Source organism: Neltuma alba, unplaced genomic scaffold (assembly GCF_004799145.2).
Source record: "Neltuma alba isolate B1F8T4 unplaced genomic scaffold, ASM479914v2 tig00011479_pilon, whole genome shotgun sequence".
In the NCBI taxonomy this organism is placed as follows: domain Eukaryota; kingdom Viridiplantae; phylum Streptophyta; class Magnoliopsida; order Fabales; family Fabaceae; genus Neltuma; species Neltuma alba.
Window position 1 is genome coordinate 194,789 of NW_021636148.1, and position 15,076 is coordinate 209,864.

General features: G+C 33.1%; 1 pseudogene; it reads right to left on the reverse strand.

Moving 5' to 3' along the window:
* Positions 1 to 5,615: 5,615 nt before the first annotated feature.
* Positions 5,616 to 10,874, reverse strand: LOC114713900 (potassium transporter 6-like; annotated as a pseudogene).
* Positions 10,875 to 15,076: the final 4,202 nt, after the last annotated feature.

Here is a 15,076-nt window from a genome sequence, read left to right on the forward strand (position 1 = left end):
AATTTCGTATGGGACCCTGCTTCCATCGTTTTTGCCATTTCCCATTCTTCTGCTCTGCCTTCCCTCTCTGATAACGACTTCTCCTTATTCCCCCCTCCCCCGCCTTTCCATCTTTTTATCCGCGCAAGAATAAAAGTTTTAATTTTTAATTAGTAATTAATTCTATAAATGAACTTTAAATTATGATGCTTCCTTTTCAAGCCTAGACCTAAAATTATGTGCCTCCAAACAAGATAATCTATCAGGTCCAGCTTGAATCTTGCCGATTCTGGTATATAGTACTACCATACGCAATTACTCTTGTTAGATCACATATTTGTATTTTACTTTCAGATTTGGATACCAATTCCCTTTTTTAAACCCTGGACTCAGTATAAGCCAGAGTTAATTACCTTACAAATATATATACTCCTCCGGTCCTTAATATAAGACCTAATTATTGAGTTGGTTTTGGTCCTAAATATAAGACCCATTTCTCATATTTATCAATTTTCTCTAAATTACCCCTATGGATACTCCCTCAACTATAATCAAGTAGAAGAGGGAGATGGGGTATTAAGAAAGATGATTATGGTGTTTTAGAAAAAGCACATCACATTTCTCATAATTAACTAACTTACCTAACTTCTTTAATTTAATCAAATTAGTTAAATGGGTCTTATATTAAAGACCGGAGGAGTATAAGTGATTTAAATTCTTAATCATGTAATGAAGGGCTTGCCTTATAACATGAATTTAACCATATTTAAAAGGAAAAAAGGATTTAACTATATTTAATCATTTTCGTTGGAGGGAAATTTAGGCAGGGCTTTCGTAAAATATCACTATCACCATCACTATCATATTTTAATATGTTCGAATTCAAATATTTCCGACGAGGAAGCTTTAAATGGAGGGAAAATAACTGGACGACAGTAAGGGTCCCTTCTTCCAGATAATTCCATGAGACATGCACCTCCGCCCTATAAGTTAACCCGTGCTCCTTTCGTTACTTATCATAATTTCCTTTTTCAATTAAATTATATGGTTTAAGAAAATAGTTAAAATTAATTTAAAATAATTAATATGGAGCAAACGTAATTTTTTTAAATATATCTTTATATATAAATGGATAAATGTGAGAAAGTAATAGTAAGATAAATGAAAAAAGAAAATACATTAAATGTATTAAATTAGGGGTACAATAACTAATAATATATTAAATGCTCAAACAAATTCAAAAAGTATCTTATAAAAAGAAAAAGACCCATCCAAAAAATTAGATCTTATAATAAAGGACAGGGGGAATAGTTTTTAGAATATAACTGATTCTTTTTAAAAAGCTATACTTTTTTAGTTGTTTGAAAATTTAATTCACTTTTTATTTTTATTTAAATGAGTCCGGCTCATTTTTTTTAACCTATTCTCTCTCAGTTTTCTTCCCATTCATTCTCTTTCACTAACTTTTTCAGGAATAACAATATATTTAAGGGGGGAAAATTTAAACCAGCTTTTTAATTTATATAATTCAATTATTTGTGTACGAAAGGTTGGATGAGTAAGTAGGATGCTTCGGAATAAAAGGAATATTCCGAGAATGTGGAATCAATGGAGGGGTGGGGAGAGAGACTAAGGCACTGTTTGGGCATTTAATAAACATATAATTAATAATTAGCAATCACCGTGCAGGTGCGTGCCGGTTAAACTTGGACCCTCGCATGCTTGAAGGTGTCATCCCACAAACTGTAATTGACAATTTAATATGTGTATAGACTAAGTATTTCAGTATGACACGGTTGGAATTTTTTTTTCCAAAAATCTTAGTATCACCAAATTTTGGGTTTTTTTTTGCCTCATTATCATGCGTCCATTTTCACAATAGGGTGTTTCTCAATTACGCATCACCTTTCGGAATGTTCATGTCATTTTATATCTGGTTGTCCAAAACAATTTTTAGGCTGTGTTTGGATTATTTTTTCCAAAAAAAATTTACATAAAAGGAGTTTTGTCCATATTTGCATGAAAAATGTTAATATTGTTCAAAGAGCTATAAGGTACTAAATGTGGTCACTTTTCTTATTGGGGGATACAAACATTAAATTATTATATTGTAAAAGACTAACTCTTTCTGTCAGGTTCAACTTCTATTAATTGCCAAAAACATACTTCGGAGGAGCTGATCCAAATACCTTCTTAGAAAGCGGATGAATTTAGCCCGACCTGAGTAAGGCTGATCAAGTTAAGTCGTGAATTGGGTCCGGATGTTGAGGTGATGAGGTGGACCATTCAAGTTGTGACCATGCGGGAATAAAGGATGGATAAAAAATAGGATGAGTTTGACTCAATGCAAAGTAAGTAAATAAATAAAATCAATAGGGGTTGGGTTTAGTAAAAAAAAATTAGTCTATCACAATATAATGAACTAAAGTTTGAACCCTTACTAAAAGAGGTGCTCACATTTGATGTCCGACAATACTTTGAACAGGATTGCACTTGTGTTTAAAGAAAAATAAAAAAAGAAAAGAAAAAAAGGACGGACCGGGGGTGCTAACATTTTTTGAAGTTATAAATAGCTATCAATTATATAATATTCACACATAACGTGTTAAGTTAACAAATCAATTTAAAGCTTTAAATAAAACTAAATTTGTAATTATAGAATATCTTCATAGTGATGACTTATTGCAAGCGATATTCTATGCGAAAATATCCTGTAAAGTTAATACAGACACAAAATATTAGAGGACCCCCCCAACCCCCAAGAAAATCTTTCAGAAAAACAGGGGCAAGAGAAGTCACAAAAAATCTTAATATCAAAATTATCACGGCAGATTTATTTGCGTACTGACTTCTTTTTTTTTTTGTCAAAAAGTATTGACTTAACTCACATGAAAGTATAATTCTTTATCGAATCCTAAATATAATAATTAGTTAGAAAATTTACTTTGATACTAAATATAATAATAATATAATATATCAATTCATTTTGTATACTAAATTTATACTTTTTTTTATTAGTTTTACAAATTAGTTATCTATCCCACATAATCATATATCATACGTGGAAGGAATACAAGGCATAAATGAATAAAAAAAAAACTACATTATGAGTGATTTTTGTTTTGTTTTATAATAATGGGAAAACGGAGGAATGTTGATTTGATGCATCAAAGTGCTTTTGCAGCACGCGGGGAGGCTTTTTCCAAATATGTATGCAATTTTTATATATATATATAAAAAAAAGTAACAACAGATAACAAATCAAAAGTTTATTATATCCTATGTTGGCCACCCCCAAGTGCCTTTTTTTCCCCCTTAAAAAAAAATCACAAAATTGGTAAGTTCACGCATCTTTTGACTTATTTAATACACCCGTACCTAACATTCCCACATTTTCCACACCTTAAGATATTCATGACCATAAAGTAACTGATCCCGTTGGTAACGAACTATTTATAAGTTAAATATTGAGAAATTCATGCGGAAAATGACCACATGCCCCCTGTCTCTTCAGTTATATTATCACATTCTTTTGAGGGCGAAATGGTATTTATAATGTGTGTGCGGGTTATAATTAAAAACTCACCAGCCTTAGTGCCTATAAAGTGGGTTATATAATTTATTCACGAAATTTGGAGTTCGGGTTCAGGCGAGCTGGGGAAAAAAAAGAAAGATAAAAAAAAAAAAATCCTTAGGAAAGTTGCCTCTGATATTCAGATCTAACTTAATGATGCTCAATATCATATAGTTATATAAAAAAGTTTTTAAAAAAATTAAAAGTTTAGCTTTCTTACACCTGACGACAAATCCAGCCAATTCTTTGTATTATTCTGAGCTTCAATTAGATAATTGGGCCAAACTTTTTGAGTCCTTTTCCTTAGAGTAAGATCATTGGGCCACATTATACAAATATAACTTAAATGCTAAAAGGTACTAACAAAAGAGAGCTTCATTTATATCCAAAAAAAAAAGAAGAGAGAGCTTGATTCTTCATGGAACTTGATCATCTCACGGTTACATCTGACATGAATATCTTAGGACCCAATAGTTTTTTAATGGGATTTATACAATGAATTTGAGTTTGCAAAAATTAGGATTAACATGTGCACAACATCTTAAAATATTTTTTTAAGTGTGTCTAATACGAGTAGTTTAAATTATTTCGTAATTCACATGACACCTTAAAGTATTTTTCCAGAAGTGTTAAGCACTATAAAATATTTTGTGATCTAACTTTGTCCTTTAAATAATAATTTTTAGAAGTAATTGTGCCATTAAAGTATTATTTTAGGAGCAATTTTAACATCATTATTAACTTAGCAAAAAATTTGTTAAATGAATGTGCATCAAGTACTTTAAAGTAAAGATTTTATCATGAAAAATATTTCAAGATTTTGGATAAATCACAAAATATTTGAGTGTTAGATAAATATAAGAAAATCTTTCAGGATGTTGAATGCATTATAACTCAAAAATTTATTTGGGTTTGGGGACAATGTTTTTTTTCCCCATTATTATTATTATTATTATGATGTTGATGATGATGATGTTACCTTCTCATCTACGTTCCGCCTTTACTTTCTAGACATTTGTTTGTCTGTGATAATCTGGAAAAATATATATATATATATATATAAAAGATATCTGCGAATGAATGTCAGATCATTTTTATGCTTTTATATGTTTTTTTTGGGTACAAGGTCGTTCCGGTTGAATAAGTTACTAGTGTGGCCCAAATTAGTAAGCCTTAAAGCACAACTTATGGCCCATTTGATATTGATAATGACATGAGAGAATTTGGACCAAAAAGCAAAAAACGATAGCTCATCTCACCCTTCTTTAGTATTTACCATATTTGTTACTTGTTATTAGCTTAGATGGTAAATGTTGGAGGGGCTTAGATAGTGACAAGGGTTTAAAAATTCTTAATTTAACCCAAAAAAAACATTTATTATAGTTTTATAATTATTACTACCTCCAATCCTAATTATAAGAGCCAGTTAACTAATTTGAGGAGATTAAAGAAATAAGTTGAGTTAGTTATTTGTCCTAAATAGGTGTTGTCATTCCTAAAATATCCTTACTAATCAAGTGTATTAAGTAAAACTATAATTATTAGAAGGATTATTTTGAAAAAAATTGATTAAATATGAGAGACAAAGTGGATTGGGGTCTTACATTTAGGATCAAAATAAAAATCAAACAGGATCTTATATTAAGAACCGGAGGTAGTACTATTTTTTGAATTTTTATGGCATGCACAAAGCCTGAGGCGGGTATTAAATACCTCAAAGGGCACATTTTAATTAATTCTAGTCAATCCCTTATGTTCAGAGCGCACGTCGTTTTGTCTAAAAAATGAGATGATACTGCGCACGGCCATACATGTAAGTAATATTCTATCGCATAGTAATGATTTGTATTTGGCTAAAATTTTAATTAATCTTTTTATTTTTTGTCTCTAATTAATTACGCGCGCGCGTGCGTGCGTGCGTGGACAAACTATACTTGATATTCAAAAACATTCAACATGATCCATCATTTAACACAGCCTAACATTGTTGAGTTCCATCGATCTACGTCAACCATCAGAGTTAAATTTGACGTTAAATTTTGTTGGGGACGAGACAAAAGGAGAGTATGAATTGCCCTTTGCTTTCTTTTCAAACTAGAAAGACTGAAAATCTCACCAAAAGTGTATGACACTGAAATGCCTATCTGACAAACAGCAACACAAAGGAAGGGAGACGATCCAAGCCATTGGAACGACAAAAAAGACTAAAATTTATAACAAAAAGGACCAAAATTTATACACTATTTTCATCCACCACTTCATGAAGATGGTGGCTTAGGACTCTGAACATGACGCATTTACAAGTGCAAAACTAAATAGGAAAAGGGGGGAAAATTTAAACTTGGTACATCATCCCTACTTCCAAAGATGATGCATGAGGTACACTATCTACAAAGGAAGGTGATCTGCTATTCCTTCTCAAGAATTCATAGCCAAAATTAATTACCAGCTTCTTAATCAAACTGGACCCTGGTTTTGCCCTCATATAAGAGTGCCCCATAATGTAGGCTACCCCAGATTCCCTCGCTTCCATCAGTTCCTCCAATTCTTCCTTAATGCCATTATCGATCTTTGGACTTTCCGGTATGGCAAACCTCACCCTTTTCTTTGGTTGGATCGCTTTTGGTGACTTTATTTCCCTGACCTCTGTCAAAGGTCCGGCTGACTCTAAGCTGCTATCACTGCTGTTATTGTCCAATGTATCTTCATCACTCATCAAAATTGGGTGGGAAGGACAGCTTCCAACAACTGTCATTTTGTCATCCTTTTCAGCCTCTTCGTTTGCAGCATTGGATCTTTCTGTGTCGGTTCGTATCATCTCTGCTATGCTGCACACAAGATCCTTCTCAAACTCGATGTCATCCTTGTGGACATCACGGTACCCATATCGCACAATGCACCGATAAAGTCTGAAGCCCTTTGGGCCAATTCGACCCACCAGGAATCGTTCCTCAGGTCTGACATGTGGAACTGGGACGTGTTTGATGCAGAGGAAGACGACGACCTGGTGGAATGCTGGAAGGTTGGCCACAAAGTGGGAGAAGATTGCTGGAATTCCAGATACTAGCTCTGTGTGGATAAGGCCAATGCCACGGACTCGAACAATACCTATGCTGGGACCTATGCTGAGGAGCCAGTTGATAGAGACCTTGTTTTGAACATCAAATTCATACTTCTTAAGAGTGCCATAGTGCCAAATATACATGACAGTAAGGAATACAAACGCCAAAGCAATTGGCACCCACGCTCCTTCCAGGAACTTGACAAGAGAAGCTGAGAAGAAGAGAGCCTCAACTGTCCCAAAGATGAAAACAAATCCGATGGCAAGAAAAACACTCTGGTGCCAGCATAGCACGATCACTAGAGACATCAAGCACGTCGTGACCAGCATCACTGTAATAACTGCCAGACCTGTCGTGAATAGGGACATTATGTCAGATTCATGCCTGAATAAGCAATTGCATCAGCTTGATACAGTTGGCTATTTCTCAGTCGTTGTGTTACCTGAGGCATTGCCTAAGCGCTTTGTGTCTCTGAAACCAATTGTGACAGCCAAGCACAAGAACATTAGTAGCCAGTTGATCTCAGGGATATATATTTGGCCATGGGTTTTTGATGATGTGTGTATCACTTTGACTCTTGGGAAGCAACTCAATGCAGAACACTGCTTGATGATTGAGAAAGTTCCAGTGATGATGGCTTGGCTTCCAACAACTGCAGCAAGTATAGCTATCACCAGAACGGGCCATCTTAATTTCTCTGAAATGCATGGGAGTGAAGAATACCAATCAGTCGAGAACTTGTTCAATCATGTTCATTAGTTTACTTCCACGTAAAGAACAAGTTAGGATACCTACCTGGCACAGATACGTAAAATGTGAAGTGATAATCATGTGCAATATCATGATGTTTAGAAAGATAAGCGGCTTGACCCATATATGCCAGAATTAAAGATGGATAAACCACAGCTGTAAAAGCAATCTGCAGAAATTGAACATGCATCAGATCGGATAAGTAATCCCTTTAGCTCTTTAACCAAAAGCAACTAAAATGCCGCATTTACACCCAACTTCGGTGTTTGATGACACTAGCTTTGTTACTGGATATGCATCTATATGCAAAAGAATTCCTAGTCAATAACATTTAGAAACTACAATTCTCATCCAAATAATAAGAAATATTCCAATGAAATCATGAATACATAGGAGATCAGTACCACTTTCACTTGCAACTTCAATTAGTATAAATATATAAATTTATACATCAGAAACTACATATGTCAGGAATATAACTATTGGCCATTCTCTTCTTTCCACAATGCCATCAACTTTACTCTATTTCATCTTCCTATAACAAATCTGCAGGCAAAAAATGGAGTAAGCCGGAGAAATTTTACCCAACTTTTAGACCTTATTCTTAACTCAGGGAGATTTATTCACTGAAATACCAACAATTGATGCCTATTAGATCCAATCACATTATGAAAGTATGCTAAGGTTCATGATAGCTCTGAGAATTTTAAGAACATTATGCATAAGACAGGCCCATGAAAGGAATACAAAACTCAATTGCTAAATAGCAGAAGGCTGATCCACTTAATCCTATATCAAATGGTAGCCAGAAATAAAGTAGAATACCTTGATTGATAATTGTGAAAAGTGCCCGAGATCAGCAAACATGGCTTCTGATCCTGTAAATTGAAGAGTTTCCTTAGAGGGCAATGTGAATATTGACAAAAAAACCAAAGTTGATACATCAGGCAAACGGACGAACCTGTTATGCACAGCAAAATTCCACCAAGAGACATCCAACCTCCTTTTGTGTTTTCCTTAGAAATTGGAAAACATAATAAGGAGACAGGGCTTTATACACATGAGGATTCCAGTAAAATATATTGTATATACCGATGGCACTGATGCAGAAAAGCCATGTGATCACTATAGGAGCAAACAAGAAGCCAACCCTGTGCGTACCAAAATGTTGGAGGGCAAACAAGATTATCAGTATGAGGCATGCAGCCGGGACTTCTACATCTGCCAGGTATCAACTTTTGAGAGTGAGTAATATAACAGCGGCTCACGTATCTTGTCTCAGACAATAGAAAAGAGTGGGATTGAGATCAAAATTCAAAATGCAGAGAAATCATAAGTGCACAACATGATGGGTAAACACCATAAATCAAAAATTTATCAGAGAAACAACTTAAATTTTCCTTTTCTTCTTTTTTTTTTTTTTTTAAATAAAACTATTAAATAACTGAACCTTTGATGCAGTTATAAACCACCCAAAACGAACAAGAAAAAATAAGGCTGGAATTATAAACTAGCAGTGAAAAAGGCATTGGAGGCATGTAAGTCAGGAAAGACCCATCTAACCAGCTGCCGCTGTTCTTATGAAGATTCTTGCAACATCAGAAGCCATATCAGAAGTTATCATGTTTGTTATCTGGTTTATAACTTCCAATATTATAAAGTACTTATAGCCAAGTAACTTGCCCTTCAAATTGCACAAATAATTAGAATAATTTGATTCAAGAGCATACATCAGCAGTATCTTCAGTACACACTTTAGTAATAAGGAAGTAAGGAACACCAACAAGCTGGGCAAATGTGGGCATACGCAAGAAAGGATTTAAGATCTAATAGCTCGATTAATAGCACCAATTACAAAGAGAGAGTTTTGGTGAACATACATCTGTGATGTTCCTTGGACATAGAAAGCTCAAGGCCCGAAACCGCAGAGAAAACTGCAAGCAATTATCAAACAAACTCAGTGACTGAAGGATTTAGGAATTCCTACTTCAAACTAATTTAATCATAAATATGTTGATCAAAATCACCAGAAAGAGCAGGTGTGAGGACGCCATCACCAATCACCATGCACGTTCCGATCAAAGCCAGAACAAGCAAAATATTCTGCAAAACCTTGTGCTTTTCCAACGTCGCCTTCAATCTCGAGGCAAAGCTTCTCTCTGGAGCCTTACAAAAACCATCTTTCTTATACTCAGAAAGCTCCTCGTCTGCCACCTGGCAATTAGGCATCGAGTTGACTCGGGCATGCCGGCACAGCAAAGAGTACAGAGCAAATGTACCCCCTTCGCCATTATCGTCAGCTCTGAGAACGATGAACACGTATTTGATCAGCGGGACCAACGTTAAAGTCCAAAAAACCAAAGACAAGACGCCATAAATCTCTTCGTTGCTCTCTGTGTGTCCAATATCTTCAGCAAATGTGCTCCGGTATACGTATAACGGTGAAGTGCTTAAATCTCCATAGACAACTCCGAGGCTCTGGTATGCCAAAGTCAGAACCGTCTTCCACGATTCTTTCTACGACAAAAAGAAACACAACATTCGGATTAAAAACAAACAACCCAGATGGGAGAAGCAAGCAAACTTTTATCAGATTCACAGATATGCCCAACTCACCTTAGCAACATAATTTTTAGAAATTCCAGCTTCCAGATCCATGGCATGTGCTTCTAGAAATCTAGAAGGAGCATTGTTATTGTAATTTTTAAAAAGCCCCCAATTGCAGAAGAAACGGCCTCCTCAATTGAAGACTACAAAGGAAAAACACTGAGCTAAATGTATAAATGAATTAAATGAATTAATTAATTAATATATGACAACTTCAGGAAGATTCACTATTTCTTTATATTTAAAATTGTAGTATTATTTTCTTCTCCGGGAAGCAGCTTCCCAGATCCATGATGGGGATTTGAACAAGTTCAAGGAACCCGCTTTTCCTCGGAGTAAAATATAAAAGGCATTCAACGATGAACGACTAATGAAAACGCCCCTTCCCGGAAGATACAGACGAAATCTGAGCACAGTATTTTAATAAAAAAGTACAAGAAAACGCCTATGGTCTACCTTTATTTGAGAAGTAGTCTCGTACGGTTGAACAACCCATCAATGGCGACTAGAGGGCAGTAACAAACACGAAAAGTAACAAATAATGAGATGATAAGACTGGGAATAAAAATCTCAAGACTTGAAGAAATATTTTGCGTGTGAGTTTTACAGAGAGAAGGACAGGCAGAGAAAGAGTGTGAGACAGAGAGAGCGAAATCAGAGCTTTGGTGTGTGGTTGGTGGGAATGGTATGATAGGGCTTACGTCCTATTGAGAAGAGAATGAAGATTTACACATGGCCATGAGAAAGAGGAGGGGAATATATTGCTCTGAAAATCTGCCGGCAAAATTGGTGTCTGCAATCTTTTGCTGTAAAAGGGACTAAAAATGAAGCTTTTGCGAGAAACTCTTCAAGAGCCGGTCGAAGTGCGACCAATTATCCACCAAAAACCGAACTTATCACCTTTATTCTTTTCCTTTCAAAATGAAAATCTCAAATGCAAAAAAGATAATAAAGTATTGTGCTGGATCTTAATTGTGAGCCATTTGTTAGTTTCTGGAAGTCATAGTCGTGAGACAGAATTCTTCCATAATTTTACCTGAGTGTTTGTATCGTTCTTCTTCTTATCAATAAATTAATGATAAAAAAAAATTAGGTTGCTTTCTCTATATTGTAGTCCAGAAATATTCGGCTGCTTAGAACCAACTTGATCTTACAGAAATATATAAATGTATAAGAGTTCAATACTTCAATCTTGTTCGCTGATAAAACCACCCACCGTTTGAAATCACAAAACTACTATTTTACTTTTCTAAGGGTTTAATGTTATGGTGTGAAACATCTTTTCAGCCCCCCCCCCCCTTCTCCTCAAAAGGCAAAGCTTTCTCTGATTACAAAAGGCACAAGTTTGAAACTGTGGGCACTGGTAATCAACTCATCATGCTTTTTAGGGGGGAAAAAAAGGACTACGCAAAACTTATTTTTCCGACAAATTAAAAATCAAATTTTTAATCACTTATTTAAAGACAATTTGAAACTGTAACAACTGGGGTAATTCCAGATAAGTATTATTTCACTGATCAAGTTGGTCCGTCAAATCCAGATTCTGCCATGAACAGTGGTAAAGGACACTGTAATGGACATGAAAGTGAGGAAAAATATACAAAGAAAGGGACCCTTTTGAATGAATTATTTTAGAGAGTCAAAGTTGGAAGCATCAAAATTAAATGCAGAGGCGACCTAAAAAGTCTTTGGATTTAGTAGTATATTAATATAAGTTAATTTAAAAAAAGGGCAAAAAATAATAAAAATAATTCAACATTTTGTAATGAGTAAAAGCAGGTTTTGGTGGTGATTATGGTGGGTTTGAATGAGACGATATTGAGTTGACTAGGAATATCTTTTGTGGGGTTTTTGATAGGCTATCAGTATAGCAATAGGAACGTAACATAATCTTTCGCTATAAGCGCACTACCATATTTTTCTTTTCCCGTTTCTCCATTGTCGTTTTTTTTTTTTTGGGGCAAAGTGGAATCTCATAACATCGGTGGGCAAAAAATGAAAAAAGGAAAAAGCATCATGATTATTCTTTGTTGAGGAAAAGTCTAGAATAGATTCCTCTTCAAACACTGTTTATTATTTCTCTTTTAGGATTTTTTTTTCACCTTGGTTAATAATATAATATGCAAAATGGAATTGTTTTTTTCCCAACAAAATACTTTTTTATTTACTGTTGAATTATTTTATTATTAGAGTCGCATTTTTTGTGAAGACAGAGAATTGAATTCTTTTTAATATTATGTGTTTATCTAAAAACTTCTGGATACTTCTGAGTTCTGACACGAGCTGTTTTTCATGAAAAAAATGCATGGAGCACTCAAACGCTCCAACTCGCTTGTCTTAGTCTATGAATATTTCTTTAGGGAATTGGAATAAAGACAAATACACTGTTAAAAATAAAAGTTTTTAAAACTATATTTTCAAATTTAAATTCATCATGAACTATTGAACAGTTTTACATTAATTATTTTTTAAGTTTTAATTGATAGTACATTTCAAAATTTTCAATTCTCTTGTTTCTAAAATAAAAAATGGGTCAAGGCATCGATAGTTAAAAATAAGGTAATTAAAAGAGTCCTTTTTAACTAAGTTGTGAGAATGAAAAATAGCTAGGATGAAGGAGTGGCATAATATTAATTTATTAATACAATTAATAAGAAAAGGGAAAATGACAGAAAAATTATTCCTAGATTTCAATATCCCCAAATAATCACTTAAATAAGTAAAATTTTAGTTTAAGTAATCAAATTGAGATTTGTAAATTTGTTGAAATGACTATATTGTCATTTTTTTAAGAAAAAAATCAAACAACCTTATCGGCTAGCCGCTCGTCGGAGCTCCAATGACTAGTCTTTGAAGCTCCAGCATTCAACAACTATTTTTTGGAAAAAAATTTCAAGTCTAGTAATACAATTAACAAGTTTTTTGGCATTTTTAACAAGTTCGGCGTAGTAATTAACAACAGTTTTTTAAAAAAATTCAAAAGATAGCATTTGTACAACTTCAATAACACGATTAATAAATTCGGTATAGTATTTAATAACAGGTTTGTAAAAAAATTTAAAAAGTGGCGTTTTTACAACTTTAGTAACATGGCTAACAAGTCATGTAACGTTACGATATTAACAATTCTCATAGTGCCAATACAAAATTTTCCTATGAAAGTTGATGTTTTTAATATTAACTCCCCATGAATGTTGTAAAACGAAAATTTCCCATTTATTAGTCAGCCAGTATGATTATAAGAGTCATTAATATCATTACATGACTTATTATTAGAGGTGTTAATAGCATTATGAGAGTTGTTAGTATCGTTATAAGTCTTGTTAATCGAGTTCTTGAAATTGTAAAAATACACTTTTTAAATTTCTCAGAAATTTGTTGTTAAATGTTATGCTGAACTTGTTAATCGTATGAGTAAAGTTGTAAAAATATCACTTTTTAAATTTTCTGAAAAATCAGTTGTTAACTACTATATTGAACTTGTTAATATTGTTAAAGAATTTGTTAATCACATTACTGAACTTGAAAAAATTTTTAAAAAAAAGTTACCAGCCACTGAAGCTTCGATGACCCGTTAGTGACCTGTGGCCCACCTAAACTTTAACCGTCGTTGTCGACATCTGAGCTCTAATGACAGACCAACAGGTGAGGGTGTTTGTTTGTTTTTTTTTAAAAAAACAATATGGTCATATCAGTAAATTTATAAATGTTAATTTAGTTATTTATATCTAAACTTAAATTTTGTTTATTTAGATGGCTATTTGGAAGTTTCATTATTCAACTATCTTTTTTTTTTTTGTCTTTTTCCCGTAAGAAAATTGACAGGGGAGAGATTAAGCGGCAAAAAATTTCTCACATTTTCTTGTGAAGATAAAAGGAATATGAATGCAACTTTTGACGGTTTAAACTTCTAATGTGAAACATGCAATGCAAGACAAGATAACCCATAAAATGGCCGACCAAGTTGCTTTTTGAAAAACGTCACCTGTTGAGAGTTTCACACATAAATGTTGCATCAATCACACGTCAAGTCCATGTTGTGTGTCATTTAATTGAGCTCCTTTAATTCCTAATTCAATGTCGGCCCTCGAATTTCATCTGCTTTGGCCTGTGCGGCAAATAGCTAAAATCATGATTTTGGGACTCAAACTATGATTTAGGTAAAAAATTTGCTAAACAGTGAGAAAATGAACAAATGACGGTTTTAGGTTCACAGTCATAGTTTCAAAAACAAAAAAATCATTTTGCTTCTAACTCAAATTAGAAAGTATGATTGTGCCTGTCAGAGTAGATCCTAACGATAATATGACTTTAACACCCTTCAATTATTTATTTATAAACATATTTAATCTTATAATTTATAAATATATATACACATATTAATTATTTATTAATTACACTATCTTATATATTATTAATTATGTTAGCCAAAAATATATTATTAACAATTTTATTCCTTCAAATTAAAATATATTATAAAATCTATCTTTTATATAATTATCATGTTAATTTATGCTATTTTTTAGTAATTTGCATATATAAAAAAATACTTCTGATAACAATTATCCAAACACTCTCACTTTATCAGAATCACTTTTTCACATAATCTATTCTTTTAAAAATCTATTTTTCAGAAGCTATTCTCTAAACCATGATTTGGTTTCATTCAAACACCTCCAATTAACAAATATAAGCATAACAGGTTATTATAATTCTCCCCTCTTTTTCAATTTACAAGCTAGTATTTGGACATAAATTATTTTTATTTCAACCGACTTTTATAAATTAAAATTGAGGTAAAATTCAATTAATATAATATGATTTATATTTATATAGACTTTGAAAAAATTGGTTTGATATAAATGTGTTTAGATAATTTATCGAAAAATCACTTACAAAATGTTCAAATATGATAAACAGCTAACAGTCAAAAGCTCATGAGTCAAAAAAATTACTTTAACTTAGAGCTAATATAATTTTTGCCACTAAATTTGTTCTCATTTTAATTTTGATCTATCAAATTTCAAACCTTAAGTTTTTTTATTTAAAATATTAGTCCTAATAATTTGACAAAAATTTGGATTATTTTCCCTGGGAGACCGTT